General features: G+C 44.1%; 2 long non-coding RNA genes across 30 annotated transcripts; both read right to left on the bottom strand.

Moving 5' to 3' along the window:
- Nucleotides 1-8,034: 8,034 nt before the first annotated feature.
- LOC127919288 (uncharacterized) lies at nt 8,035-8,890 on the bottom strand. Of its 7 annotated transcripts, XR_008102458.1 has the most exons (5): nt 8,767-8,890; nt 8,455-8,727; nt 8,377-8,415; nt 8,144-8,299; nt 8,037-8,066 (listed from the first exon to the last, which is right to left on the bottom strand). It is a non-coding gene; the product is annotated as an uncharacterized LOC127919288 (long non-coding RNA). The 7 variants fall into 7 exon arrangements; XR_008102454.1 differs by having other exon boundaries at nt 8,377-8,727; XR_008102455.1 differs by having other exon boundaries at nt 8,377-8,688.
- A 1,687-nt stretch (nt 8,891-10,577) lies between these two features.
- On the bottom strand, nt 10,578-13,537 carry LOC127919286 (uncharacterized). Of its 23 annotated transcripts, none has more exons than XR_008102441.1 (8): nt 13,423-13,537; nt 12,994-13,337; nt 12,222-12,951; nt 11,695-11,737; nt 11,437-11,608; nt 11,222-11,350; nt 10,723-11,165; nt 10,578-10,672 (listed from the first exon to the last, which is right to left on the bottom strand). It is a non-coding gene; the product is annotated as an uncharacterized LOC127919286 (long non-coding RNA). The 23 variants fall into 23 exon arrangements; XR_008102443.1 differs by having other exon boundaries at nt 11,437-11,565; XR_008102448.1 differs by having other exon boundaries at nt 11,437-11,522.
- Nucleotides 13,538-15,325: the final 1,788 nt, after the last annotated feature.

Below are 15,325 nucleotides of genomic sequence, written 5' to 3'. Positions count from 1 at the left end.
TCTGTTCTCTCTCTCTCTGTTCTGGTCTGTTCTCTCTCTCTCTCTCTCTGTTCTGGTCTGTTCTCTCTCTCTCTCTCTGTTCTCTGTTCTGGTCTGTCTCTCTCTGTTCTGGTCTGTTCTCTCTCTCTCTCTCTGTTCTGGTCTGTTCCCTCTCTCTCTCTCTGTTCTGGTCTGTTCCCTCTCTGTTCTGATCTCTCTCTCTGTTTTGGTCTGTTCTCTCTCTCTGTTCTGGTCTGTTCTCTCTCGCTCTGTTCTGTTCTGTTCTCTCTCTCTCTGTTCTGGTCTCTCTCTCTGTTTTGGTCTGTTCTCTCTCTCTCTCTGTTCTGGTCTGTTCCCTCTCTGTTCTGTTCTCTCTCTCTGTTTTGGTCTGTTCTCTCTCTCTGTTTTGGTCTGTTCTCTCTCTCTGTTTTGGTCTGTTCTCTCAAGAATTAGAGGTTTACTGTCCACTCCGCCATTAAGGAATCAAACACCACACTAACAGAGCAACAGCCTGGAATAAAGTACCACAGTGTGTGAATCATAATACCCAGAAAACCTAGCGGACAAACAGGGAAATGGTTCCAGACGTTTTTCCACCATTCATTTTTCCTGTAGCGGATTTTTTTAGAAACACGTAAAATAAGGTCTGTGTTTTGTGTCGGCTTCCCTGGGGCGATGTTTTGTGTCGGCTTCCCTGGGGCGATGGGTTTGTGTCGGCTTCCCCTGGGGCGATGGTTTGTGTCGGCTTCCCTGGGGCGATGGTTTTGTGTCGGCTTCCCCTGGGGCGATGGTTTGTGTCGGCTTCCCTGGGGCGATGGTTTGTGTCGGCTTCCCCTGGGGCGATGTTTTGTGTCGGCTTCCCTGGGGCGATGGTTTGTGTCCGCTTCCCTGGGGCGATGGTTTGTGTCCGCTTCCCCTGGGGCGATGGTTTGTTCCTTCCTGGGGCGATGGTTTGTGTCGGCTTCCCTGGGGCGATGTTTGTGTCGGCTTCCCCTGGGGCGATGGTTTGTGTCGGCTTCCCTGGGGCGATGGTTTGTGTCGGCTTCCCTGGGGCGATGGTTTGTGTCGGCTTCCCCTGGGGCGATGGTTTTGTGTCGGCTTCCCTGGGGCGATGGTTTGTGTCGGCTTCCCTGGGGCGATGTTTTGTGTCGGCTTCCCTGGGTCGATGGTTTGGGGGCTTCCCCTGGGGCGATGGTTTGTGTCGGCTTCCCCTGGGGCGATGTTTGTGTCGGCTTCCCCTGGGGTGAAGTTTTGTGTCGGCTTCCCTGGGGTGAAGGTTTGTGTCGGGGTGAAGGTTTGTGTCCCCTGGGGTGAAGTTTTGTGTCGGCTTCCCTGGGGTGAAGTTTTGTGTCGGCTTCCCTGGGGTGAAGTTTTGTGTCGGCTTCCCTGGGGTGAAGGTTTGTGTCGGCTTCCCTGGGGTGATGGTTTATTACCGTGTAAATCTCTCTCAGACAAAGTGACTTGGCCTGTATTTACCTCCCAAAATGAAATGCTAATTAGCTGCTAATGTGGCTATCATAAAGAACTACAAATACCATGATGATCTGGACCAGACTGACGAATCGAGGCAAAGGTAGGAATCCCGGGATTAACTATCTAAATGTATTCATGAATAAACTGTCTACATTTCTTTCAAATTGACAATTCTGTGAACCGTCTTGTGAAAGTTTTAAATTGACACAATACCTGTTAGTAAAGGTGTCAGATAGAGATGACCTGTAGGATCTATACCTGTTAGTAAAGGTGTCAGATAGAGATGACCTACAGGATCTATACCTGTTAGTAAAGGTGTCAGATAGAGATGACCTGGGGGATCTATACCTGTTAGTAAAGGTGTCAGATAGAGATGACCTGGGATCTATACCTGTTAGTAAAGGTGTCAGATAGAGATGACCTACAGGATCTATACCTGTTAGTAAAGGTGTCAGATAGAGATGACCTACAGGATCTATACCTGTTAGTAAAGGTGTCAGATAGAGATGACCTACAGGATCTATACCTGTTAGTAAAGGTGTCAGATAGAGATGACCTACAGGATCTATACCTGTTAGTAAAGGTGTCAGATAGAGATGACCTACAGGATCTATACCTGTTAGTAAAGGTGTCAGATAGAGATGACCTGCAGGATCTATACCTGTTAGTAAAGGTGTCAGATAGAGATGACCTGCAGGATCTATACCTGTTAGTAAAGGTGTCAGATAGAGATGACCTACAGGATCTAAACCTGTTAGTAAAGGTGTCAGATAGAGATGACCTACAGGATCTATACCTGTTAGTAAAGGTGTCAGATAGAGATGACCTACAGGATCTATACCTGTTAGTAAAGGTGTCAGATAGAGATGACCTACAGGATCTATACCTGTTAGTAAAGGTGTCAGATAGAGATGACCTACAGGATCTATACCTGTTAGTAAAGGTGTCAGATAGAGATGACCTACAGGATCTATACCTGTTAGTAAAGGTGTCAGATAGAGATGACCTACAGGATCTATACCTGTTAGTAAAGGTGTCAGATAGAGATGACCTACAGGATCTATACCTGTTAGTAAAGGTGTCAGATAGAGATGACCTACAGGATCTATACCTGTTAGTAAAGGTGTCAGATAGAGATGACCTGCAGGATCTATACCTGTTAGTAAAGGTGTCTAGGATCTACCTGTTAGTAAAGGTGTCAGATAGAGATGACCTACAGGATCTATACCTGTTAGTAAAGGTGTCAGATAGAGATGACCTGCAGGATCTATACCTGTTAGTAAAGGTGTCAGATAGAGATGACCTGCAGGATCTATACCTGTTAGTAAAGGTGTCAGATAGAGATGACCTACAGGATCTATACCTGTTAGTAAAGGTGTCAGATAGAGATGACCTACAGGATCTATACCTGTTAGTAAAGGTGTCAGATAGAGATGACCTGCAGGATCTATACCTGTTAGTAAAGGTGTCAGATAGAGATGACCTGATCTATACCTGTTAGTAAAGGTGTCAGAAGAGATGACCTACAGGATCTATACCTGTTAGTAAAGGTGTCAGATAGAGATGACCTACAGGATCTATACCTGTTAGTAAAGGTGTCAGATAGAGATGACCTACAGGATCTATACCTGTTAGTAAAGGTGTCAGATAGAGATGACCTACAGGATCTATACCTGTTAGTAAAGGTGTCAGATAGAGATGACCTACAGGATCTATACCTGTTAGTAAAGGTGTCAGATAGAGATGACCTACAGGATCTATACCTGTTAGTAAAGGTGTCAGATAGAGATGACCTACAGGATCTATACCTGTTAGTAAAGGTGTCAGATAGAGATGACCTGCAGGATCTATACCTGTTAGTAAAGGTGTCAGATAGAGATGACCTACAGGATCTATACCTGTTAGTAAAGGTGTCAGATAGAGATGACCTACAGGATCTATACCTGTTAGTAAAGGTGTCAGATAGAGATGACCTGCAGGATCTATACCTGTTAGTAAAGGTGTCAGATAGAGATGACCTACAGGATCTATACCTGTTAGTAAAGGTGTCAGATAGAGATGACCTGCAGGATCTATACCTGTTAGTAAAGGTGTCAGATAGAGATGACCTACAGGATCTATACCTGTTAGTAAAGGTGTCAGATAGAGATGACCTACAGGATCTATACCTGTTAGTAAAGGTGTCAGATAGAGATGACCTACAGGATCTATACCTGTTAGTAAAGGTGTCAGATAGTGATGACCTGAGGATCTATACCTGTTAGTAAAGGTGTCAGATAGAGATGACCTGCAGGATCTATACCTGTTAGTAAAGGTGTCAGATAGAGATGACTACAGGATCTATACCTGTTAGTAAAGGTGTCAGATAGAGATGACCTACAGGATCTATACCTGTTAGTAAAGGTGTCAGATAGAGATGACCTACAGGATCTATACCTGTTAGTAAAGGTGTCAGATAGACCACAGACCTGTAGGATCTATACCTGTTAGTAAAGGTGTCAGATAGAGATGACCTACAGGATCTATACCTGTTAGTAAAGGTGTCAGATAGAGATGACCTACAGGATCTATACCTGTTAGTAAAGGTGTCAGATAGAGATGACCTACAGGATCTATACCTGTTAGTAAAGGTGTCAGATAGTGATGACCTACAGGATCTATACCTGTTAGTAAAGGTGTCAGATAGAGATGACCTACAGGATCTATACCTGTTAGTAAAGGTGTCAGATAGAGATGACCTACAGGATCTATACCTGTTAGTAAAGGTGTCAGATAGAGATGACCTACAGGATCTATACCTGTTAGTAAAGGTGTCAGATAGAGATGACCTACAGGATCTATACCTGTTAGTAAAGGTGTCAGATAGAGATGACCTACAGGATCATACCTGTTAGTAAAGGTTTCAGATACGATGACCTACAGGATTATACTAATTAGTAAAGGTGTCAGAATAGAGATGACCTAAGGATCTATACCTGTCTCCAGATATGACCAAGGAAGACCTGTTAGGTGTCAGATAGTAGAAACAGGATCTACTGTTAGAAAGGTGTCAGATAGAGATGACCTAAGGAGGTACCTGTTAGTAAAGGTGTCATTAGAGATGACCTGTGGGGCTCTATAGCAGGGGTTAAAGGTGTCACATAGAGATGACTACAGGATCTATACCTGTTAGTAAAGGTGTCAGATAGAGATGACCTCAGGATCTATACCTGATAGTAAAGGTGTCAGATAGAGATGACCATCGCTGGCTATACCAGAAAGGTGTCAGATAGAGATGACCTGGGATTAACCAGCCTCAGATAGAGTGACCAGTACTATAGAGCTGTTAGTAAAGGTGTCAGATAGACCAGACCTACAGGATCTATACCTGTTAGTAAAGTGTCAGAGAGATGACCTACAGATACCAATAAAGGTTATAGACCACCTGTGGATCTATACCTGCCTCTCTGTCAGCCCTGAGTATGAGCCACAGGATCTAACCTGTTAGTAAATGGTCAGATAGAGATGACCTAGTTCTATACCTGTTAGTACAGGTGTCAGTAGAGATGACCTAACATGGATCTATACCTGTTAGTAAAGGTGTCAGATAGAGATGACCTCAGGATCTATACCTGTTAGTAAAGGTGTCAGATAGATGACCTACAGGATCTATACCTGTTAGTAAAGGTGTCAGATAGAGATGACCTTCAGGACTATACCTGTTAGTAAAGGTGTCAGATAGAGATGACCTACAGGATCTACACCTGTTAGTGAAGGTGTCAGATAGATGACCTACAATCATACCTGTTAGTAAAGGTGTCAGTAGAGATGAGCTGCAGGATCTATACCTGACAGAGTAAAGGTGTCAGCTAGAGATGACCACAGGATCTATACCTGTTAGTAAAGGTGTCAGATAGACATGACCTACTGGATCATACCTGTTAGTAAAGGTGTCAGCTAGAGATGACCTACAGGATCTATACCTGTTAGTAAAGGTGTCAGATAGAGATGACCTTCAGGATCTATACCACCTTACAAAGGTGTCAAATAGAGATGACCTACAGGATCTATACCTTCAAAGGTGTCAGCTAGAGATGACCTACAGGATCTATACCTGTTAGTAAAGGTGTCAGCTCACCTAGAGATGACCTGCAGGATCTTACCTGTTAGTGAAGGTGTCAGAAGAGATGACCACAGGGACTATACCTGTTACAAGGTGTCAGAAGAGATGACCTACAGGATCTATACCTGTTAGTAAAGGTGTCAGATAGAGATGACCTGCAGGATCTATACCTGTTAGTAAAGGTGTCAGATAGAGATGACCTACAGGATCTATACCTGTTAGTAAAGGTGTCAGATAGAGATGACCTACAGATCTATACCTGTTAGTAAAGGTGTCAGATAGAGATGACCTACAGGATCTATACCTGTTAGTAAAGGTGTCAGATAGAATGTCCAGGATCTATACACTGTTAGTAAAGGTGTCAGATGTCCATGACCTACAGGATCTATACCTGTTAGTAAAAGGTGTCAGATGAGATGACCTACAGGATCTATACCTGTTAGTAAAGGTGTCAGCTAGAGATGACCTAGGATCTATACCTGTTAGTAAAGGTGTCAGATAGAGATGACCTACAGGATCTATACCTGTTAGTAAAGGTGTCAGATAGGGATGACCTAAGGATCTAAACCTGTTAGTAAAAACAGCTAGGGATGACCTACAGGAGCATGCTGGGATTTGTAGTTTTGTACGATGTCTACTTCAATACTAATTGCAATTCAGAATCGGGAGAGTAAATAGAGTCGAACATATTGATAAAAGACACTTTTTAAATGAATTGTAGAAAACTATTGGAAACATTTCCCAACTTGAGGAGGTTTTATGGGTATTATGTCCCCCACTGTACAGGGCTCTATAGCAGGGGGTTAGTAACTCACTCTGCCCTAACGGAAAATAAATGAGACCAGATGAAATGTCAGCATTCATGATGATAGTAATGTTGATCCCATCCATCGCTGGCTATTGATGATGCGAATCAGGTTCTGAAGACTGGGATTAACGCTCACGTCCGAGTCCAGTCCACAGCCTGATAATACCAGACCAGGTAGGACTCCCTCCTGAATAAGTTCCAGACGATGTACCTGATTCTAATAGGTTATAGGCCGTGTTTAAATCTAGCGTGAGGTCTAACTAGCCCTGAACCAGGAGTTAAATATCCATGATGGTAAAAGCCAACTATCTGCAGACAGTTTATCTGTGGGACAAAACATGTGTTTCAGTCCCCTGTTGGAAACTGACCGCAGCTTTCAAGGTCTAGAAAAGGTTGACAGAAAACATTCTGACATTGTAGATGACAAATCCACAACACAGACAGGAGATCATCATCTAAACCAGTTGTTGACCTCTGGTTCCATTAGCTGAGTCTGGAAGACAGAGTGACCAGAGAGGTCTGACTGGAGACCACAGACCTGTAGACTTTGACACTCATCATCATCTAAACCACCTGACTGTTGACCTCTGAGTTCCAGTTTGCTGAGTCTGGAGCCAGAGTGACCAGAGAGTCTGACTGAGACCACAGACTTGTAGACTCCACATCCACACACACCAGTCATTCTCTACCACAATGTCAACTCAGGTCTTAGGCATCTATCTACTTTCTCTGAAAGTCATGCATTTTTAACCACCTTCACACAGGTTATAAAACCCCACCACCTTCACACTTAACCACCTTCACACAGGTTATAAAACACATACACTTAACCACCTTCACACAGGTTATAAAACTTCACACTTAACCACCTTCACACAGGTTCACATTAACTGTCTTCTGTAAAACCAGGACCCTCCAGGTGATTAGGTGGAGTAGACAGTCCAGACAGGAGTAATGGAGCATGGAAGAGAGGTAATGGGAGGTCTGGGAGGATCATTAGTAGAGTCTGATTGATTTCATTCTCCGAGCTCTACTAATCATCCTAGACAACAGCAGATAACACCCCCACAACATACTACAACCAGCCACTCTAGTTATAGATGTACAGTACACAGAGCCAATAACACCACCACAACATACTAATATATAAAATAGATGTACAGTAGAAGTATGCACACATGACTGTTAGTAAGTCGCTAGTTAAAAGCTGTACTGTAAATGGCCATATATTTATACCACCACAACATACTACAACCAGCCTCTCTAGTTATAGATGTACAGTACACAGAGCCAATAACACCACCACAACATACTACAACCAGCCATGGCAGGCTAGTTATAGATGTACAGTACACAGAGCCAATAACACCACCACAACATACTGAACCACACAGAGCCAATAACACCACCACAGGCTGACCAACCAGCCTCTCTAGTTATAGATGTACAGTACACAGAGCCAATAACACCCCCACAACACACTACAACCAGCCTCTAGTTATAGATGTACAGTACACAGAGCTGACACCTGTTACCCACAACATGGCAGGCTGATGTTTTGGGTTTGTTTGTGTACACACCACTACACCCCACACACACTGCACAGGCTGACCCCTGTTACTCCCCATCCACACAGAGGAGACTGCACAAACTGATCACCTGTTACATACACGAGGGAAAAGTCACATGATCTGGCTGTATCACCTGTTACTCCATGAGGAGACTGCATGGCAGGCTGACACCTGTTACTCCACGAGGAGACTGCGTGGCAGGCTGACCACCTGTTACTCCACGAGGAGACTGCATGGCAGGCTGATCACCTGTTACTCCACGAGGAGACTGCGTGGCAGGCTGATCACCTGTTACTCCACGAGGAGACTGCATGGCAGGCTGATCACCTGTTACTCCACGAGGAGACTGCATGGCAGGCTGACCACCTGTTACCCACGAGGAGACTGCATGGCAGGCTGACCACCTGTTACTCCACGAGGAGACTGCATGGCAGGCTGACCACCTGTTACTCCACGAGGAGACTGCATGGCAGGCTGATCACCTGTTACTCCACGAGGAGACTGCGTGGCAGGCTGACCACCTGTTACTCCACGAGGAGACTGCGTGGCAGGCTGATCACCTGTTACTCCACGAGGAGACTGCGTGGCAGGCTGATCACCTGTTACTCCACGAGGAGACTGCGTGGCAGGCTGATCACCTGTTACTCCACGAGGAGACTGCGTGGCAGGCTGATCACCTGTTACTCCACGAGGAGACTGCGTGGCAGGCTGATCACCTGTTACTCCACGAGGAGACTGCGTGGCAGGCTGATCACCTGTTACTCCACGAGGAGACTGCGTGGCAGGCTGATCACCTGTTACTCCACGAGGAGACTGCATGGCAGGCTGACTACCTGTTACGCGAGTGCAGGCAGCAAGGAGCCATGGTAAGTTACTAGCTGGCATTAAACTTATCTTGTAAAAAAAAACAATCGATCTTAACATAATCACGGGTTAACTACACATGGTTGATGATATTACTAGTTTAACTAGCTTGTCCTGCGTTGCATATATAATATATTATATTATATATATATAATATATATAATCAATGCGGTGCCTGAAACTGTGTCCCTTCTCTTGCGTTCAGGGTATACGTAGCAGAGTCAGGGTATACGTAGCAGAGTCAGGGAATAGTCATGGTATACAGAGTCAGGGTATACGTAGCAGAGTCAGGGTAGCAGAGTCAGGGTATACGTAGCAGAGTCAGGGTATAACAGAGTCAGAGTCAGGGTATACGTAGCAGAGTCAGGGTATACGTATATTAGAGTCAGGGTATACGTAGCAGAGTCAGGGTAGCAGAGTCAGGGTATAAACGTAGTCCCTTTCCTAGAGTCAGGGTATACGTAGCAGAGTCAGGGTATATGTAGCAGAGTCAGGGTATATGTAGCAGAGTCAGGGTATATGTAGCAGAGTCAGGGGTATATGTAGCAGAGTCAGGGTATACGTAGCAGAGTCAGGGTATATGCAGAGTCAGGGTATATGTAGCAGAGTCAGGGTATATGTAGCAGAGTCAGGGTATATGTAGCAGAGTCAGGGTATATGTAGCAGAGTCAGGGTATATGCAGAGGTATATGTAGCAGAGTCAGGGTATATGTAGCAGAGTCAGGGTATATGTAGCAGAGTCAGGGTATATGTAGCAGAGTCAGGGTATACGTAGCAGAGTCAGGGTATATGTAGCAGAATCAGGGTACATGTAGCAGAGTCAGGGTACATGTAGCAGAGTCAGGGTAGCAGAGTCAGGGTATACGTAGCAGAGTCAGGGTACATGTAGCAGAGTCAGGGTATATGTAGCAGAGTCAGGGTACATGTAGCAGAGTCAGGGTACATGTAGCAGAGTCAGGGTATATGTAGCAGAGTCAGGGTATATGTAGCAGAGTCAGGGTATATGTAGCAGAGTCAGGGTATATGTAGCAGAGTCAGGGTACATGTAGCAGAGTCAGGGTACATGTAACAGAGTCAGGGTATATGTAACAGAGTCAGGGTATATGTAGCAGAATCAGGGTACATGTAGCAGAGTCAGGGTATACGCAGCAGAGTCAGACAAGCTGTCAGGAGATCAACTCGATGGCTATATCCAAATACGCTTTGATTTGCTTGTCATATCAATGGTGGTGGTGACAGTAGTCCGACTGACAACTTTACCAAGACGACAACTTGCCGATGTCAAGCTCTTTCCAAACACCTAATCTCTAATGAAGCAAGCTAAATGACACGTTTGCTTAGCTAGCTAAATGACACGTTTGCTTAGCTAGCTAAATGACACGTTTGGGGTTAGCTAGCAAATGACACGCTTATGCTTAGCTAGCTAAATGACACATTTGCTTAGCTAGCTAAATGACACATTTGCTTAGCTAGCTAAATGACACGCTTGCTTAGCTAGCTAAATGACACGTTTGCTTAGCTAGCTAAATGACACGTTGCTTAGCTAGCTAAATGACAGATTTGGGTACGCTAGCTAAATGACACGCTTGCTTAGCTAGCTAAATGACACGCTTTGCTTAGCTAGCTAAATGACACGCTATTAGCTAGCTAAGACAGCTTAGCTAGCTAAATGACACGTTGCTTAGCTAGCTAAATGACACATTGCTTAGCTAGCTAAATGAGACGCTTGCTTAGCTAGCTAAATGAGACGCGTTTGCTTAGCTAGCTAAATGAGACGTTTGCTTAGCTAGCTAAATGACACGTTGCTTAGCTAGCTAAATGACACATTGCTTAGCTAGCTAAATGACACGTTTGCTTAGCTAGCTAAATGAGACGCTTTGCTTAGCTAGCTAAATGACACGTTTGCTTAGCTAGCTAAATGACACGTTGCTTAGCTAGCTAAATGACACGTTTGCTTAGCTAGCTAAATGACACGTTGCTTAGCTAGCTAAATGACACGTTGCTTAGCTAGCTAAATGACACGTTGCTTAGCTAGCTAAATGACACGTTGCTTAGCTAGCTAAATTAATAGGATACCTTCATGTATCTGAAAATACATGTTTACTGATGTTTACTGATCCTAAAACAGTACTTTGCTGTATACCTCTGATGATAGAGATAAATGTGTAGTTGTGACTGTGCTCTTCAGAACGTGATGATATTACAACCAAATAGTTGGAACATTTATTTAACAATTCCTTGGAAACGGCACGTTGTTGTCAATGGTTTTAGCAGAGCTGGTTCTTGACCCCAGCAGACTAATTGAACGGTCTGCACCGTATTGCGTTTCTGATAACGACCTTTACTATCCTAGGGGTGATAAACTAACCTCTCATATCTCTCCTTATTGCCTCTCCTTTACTATCCTAGGGGTGATAAACTAACCTCTCATATCTCTCCTTTACTATCCTAGGAGTGATAAACTAACCTCTCATATCTCTCCTTTACTATCCTAGGGGTGATAAACTAACCTCTCATATCTCTCCTTTACTATCCTAGGAGTGATAAACTAACCTCTCATATCTCTCCTTTACTATCCTAGGAGTGATAAACTAACGTCTCATATCTCTCCTTTACTATCCTAGGAGTGATAAACTAACCTCTCATATCTCTCCTTTACTATCCTAGGAGTGATAAACTAACCTCTCATATCTCTCCTTTACTATCCTAGGAGTGATAAACTAACCTCTCATATCTCTCCTTTACTATCCTAGGAGTGATAAACTAACCTCTCATATCTCTCCTTTACTATCCTAGGAGTGATAAACTAACCTCTCATATCTCTCCTTTACTATCCTAGGAGTGATAAACTAACCTCTCATATCTCTCCTTTACTATCCTAGGGGTGATAAACTAACCTCTCATATCTCTCCTTTACTATCCTAGGGGTGATAAACTAACCTCTCATATCTCTCCTTTACTATCCTAGGGTGATAAACTAACCTCTCATATCTCTCCTTTACTATCCTAGGGTGATAAACTAACCTCTCATATCTCTCCTTTACTATCCTAGGAGTGATAAACTAACCTCTCATATCTCTCCTTTACTATCCTAGGAGTGATAAACTAACCTCTCATATCTCTCCTTTACTATCCTAGGAGTGATAAACTAACCTCTCATATCTCTCCTTTACTATCCTAGGAGTGATAAACTAACCTCTCATATCTCTCCTTTACTATCCTAGGAGTGATAAACTAACCTCTCATATCTCTCCTTTACTATCCTAGGAGTGATAAACTAACCTCTCATATCTCTCCTTTACTATCCTAGGAGTGATAAACTAACCTCTCATATCTCTCCTTTACTATCCTAGGAGTGATAAACTAACCTCTCATATCTCTCCTTATTGTCTCTCCTTTACTATCCTAGGAGTGATAAACTAACCTCTCATATCTCTCCTTTACTATCCTAGGAGTGATAAACTAACCTCTCATATCTCTCCTTTACTATCCTAGGAGTGATAAACTAACCTCTCATATCTCTCCTTTACTATCCTAGGAGTGATAAACTAACCTCTCATATCTCTCCTTTACTATCCTAGGAGTGATAAACTAACCTCTCATATCTCTCCTTTACTATCCTAGGAGTGATAAACTAACCTCTCATATCTCTCCTTTACTATCCTAGGAGTGATAAACTAACCTCTCATATCTCTCCTTTACTATCCTAGGAGTGATAAACTAACCTCTCATATCTCTCCTTTACTATCCTAGGAGTGATAAACTAACCTCTCATATCTCTCCTTTACTATCCTAGGAGTGATAAACTAACCTCTCATATCTCTCCTTTACTATCCTAGGGGTGATAAACTAACCTCTCATATCTCTCCTTTACTATCCTAGGAGTGATAAACTAACCTCTCATATCTCTCCTTTACTATCCTAGGGGTGATAAACTAACCTCTCATATCTCTCCTTTACTATCCTAGGAGTGATAAACTAACCTCTCATATCTCTCCTTTACTATCCTAGGAGTGATAAACTAACCTCTCATATCTCTCCTTTACTATCCTAGGAGTGATAAACTAACCTCTCATATCTCTCCTTTACTATCCTAGGGTGATAAACTAACCTCTCATATCTCTCCTTTACTATCCTAGGAGTGATAAACTAACCTCTCATATCTCTCCTTTACTATCCTAGGGTGATAAACTAACCTCTCATATCTCTCCTTTACTATCCTAGGAGTGATAAACTAACCTCTCATATCTCTCCTTTACTATCCTAGGAGTGATAAACTAACCTCTCATATCTCTCCTTTACTATCCTAGGAGTGATAAACTAACCTCTCATATCTCTCCTTTACTATCCTAGGAGTGATAAACTAACCTCTCATATCTCTCCTTTACTATCCTAGGAGTGATAAACTAACCTCTCATATCTCTCCTTTACTATCCTAGGAGTGATAAACTAACCTCTCATATCTCTCCTTTACTATCCTAGGGGTGATAAACTAACCTCTCATATCTCTCCTTTACTATCCTAGGAGTGATAAACTAACCTCTCATATCTCTCCTTTACTATCCTAGGGTGATAAACTAACCTCTCATATCTCTCCTTTACTATCCTAGGAGTGATAAACTAACCTCTCATATCTCTCCTTTACTATCCTAGGGGTGATAAACTAACCCCTCATATCTCTCCCATATCTCTCCTTATCATCTCTCCTTATCCCCTCATATCTCTCCTTATCATCTCTCCCATGTCCCCTCATATCTCTCCCATATCTCTCCTGTATCTCTCCTTATCTCTCTCCTTATCCCCTCATATCTCTCCCATCATCTCTCCCATGTCCCCTCATATCTCTCCCATATCTCTCCTTATCATCTCTCCTTGTCCCCTCATATCTCTCCCATATCCCCTAATATCTCTCACATATCCCCTCATATCTCTCCCTATCATCTCTCCTTATCCCCTCATATCTCTCCCATATCTCTCCTTATCCCCTCATATCTCTCCTTATCATCTCTCCCATATCCCCTCATATCTCTCATCCAATCCCTCCTCCGTCCTGCTCTCTTCTCTGTTCTCTTCTTTCCCTCCCTCCTCCGTCCTGCTCTCTTCTCTGTTCTCTTCTTTCCCTCCCTCCTCCGTCCTGCTCTCTTCTCTGTTCTCTTCTTTCCCTCCCTCCTCCGTCCTGCTCTCTTCTCTGTTCTCTTCTTTCCCTCCCTCCTCCGTCCTGCTCTCTTCTCTGTTCTCTTCTTTCCCTCCCTCCTCCGTCCTGCTCTCTTCTCTGTTCTCTTCTTTCCCTCCCTCCTCCGTCCTGCTCTCTTCTCTGTTCTCTTCTTTCCCTCCCTCCTCCGTCCTGCTCTCTTCTCTGTTCTCTTCTTTCCCTCCCTCCTCCGTCCTGCTCTCTTCTCTTCTTTCCCTCCCTCCTCCGTCCTGCTCTCTTCTCTGTTCTCTTCTTTCCCTCCCTCCTCCGTCCTGCTCTCTTCTCTGTTCTCTTCTTTCCCTCCCTCCTCCGTCCTGCTCTCTTCTCTGTTCTCCTCTCTGCTCTGCTGGTGTGGGACACTCCCTTCTAGAGTGGCTGGGGAAAGGCACAGCCTGATGAAAAACAGATGGAGCAGAGGAGAGAGGCAAGGAGGAATAGAGAGGAGAGAGGCAAGGAGGAATAGAGAGGAGAGAGGCAAGGAGGAAGAGAGAGGAGAGAGGCAAGGAGGAAGAGAGGAGAGAGGCAAGGAGGAAGAGAGAGAGAGAGAGGCAAGGAGGAATAGAGAGGAGAGAGGCAAGGAGGAATAGAGAGGAGAGAGGCAAGGAGGAATAGAGAGGAGAGAGGCAAGGAGGAATAGAGAGGAGAGAGGCAAGGAGGAATAGAGAGGAGAGAGGCAAGGAGGAATAGAGAGAGAGTGAGGCAAGGAGGAATAGAGAGGAGAGAGGCAAGGAGGAAGAGAGAGGAGAGAGGCAAGGAGGAATAGAGAGGAGAGAGGCAAGGAGGAATAGAGAGGAGAGAGGCAAGGAGGAATAGAGAGAGAGTGAGGTAAAGAGGAATAGAGAGAGAGTGAGGTAAAGAGGAATAGAGAGGAGAGAGGCAAGGAGGAATAGAGAGGAGAGAGGCAAGGAGGAATAGAGAGAGAGTGAGGTAAAGAGGAATAGAGAGAGAGTGAGGTAAAGAGGAATAGAGAGGAGAGTGAGGCAAGGAGGAATAGAGAGGAGAGGCAAGGAGGAATAGAGAGAGAGTGAGGTAAAGAGGAATAGAGAGGAGAGAGGCAAGGAGGAATAGAGAGAGTGAGGTAAAGAGGGAGGAATAGAGAGAGTGAGGTAAAGAGGGAGGAATAGAGAGAGAGTGAGGTAAAGAGGGAGGAATAGAGAGAGTGTGAGGTAAAGAGGGAGGAATAGAGAGAGTGAGGTAAAGAGGGAGGAATAGAGAGAGAGTGAGGTAAAGAGGGAGGAATAGAGAGAGAGTGAGGTAAAGAGGAATAGAGAGGAGAGAGGCAAGGAGGAATAGAGAGGAGAGAGGCAAGGAGGAATAGAGAGAGAGTGAGGCAAGGA

This window comes from Oncorhynchus keta, unplaced genomic scaffold, assembly GCF_023373465.1.
Source record: "Oncorhynchus keta strain PuntledgeMale-10-30-2019 unplaced genomic scaffold, Oket_V2 Un_contig_16233_pilon_pilon, whole genome shotgun sequence".
Taxonomy (NCBI): domain Eukaryota; kingdom Metazoa; phylum Chordata; class Actinopteri; order Salmoniformes; family Salmonidae; genus Oncorhynchus; species Oncorhynchus keta.
Note: the sequence above shows the minus strand (reverse complement) of the source record. Positions and strands in the feature narration are given on the sequence as shown.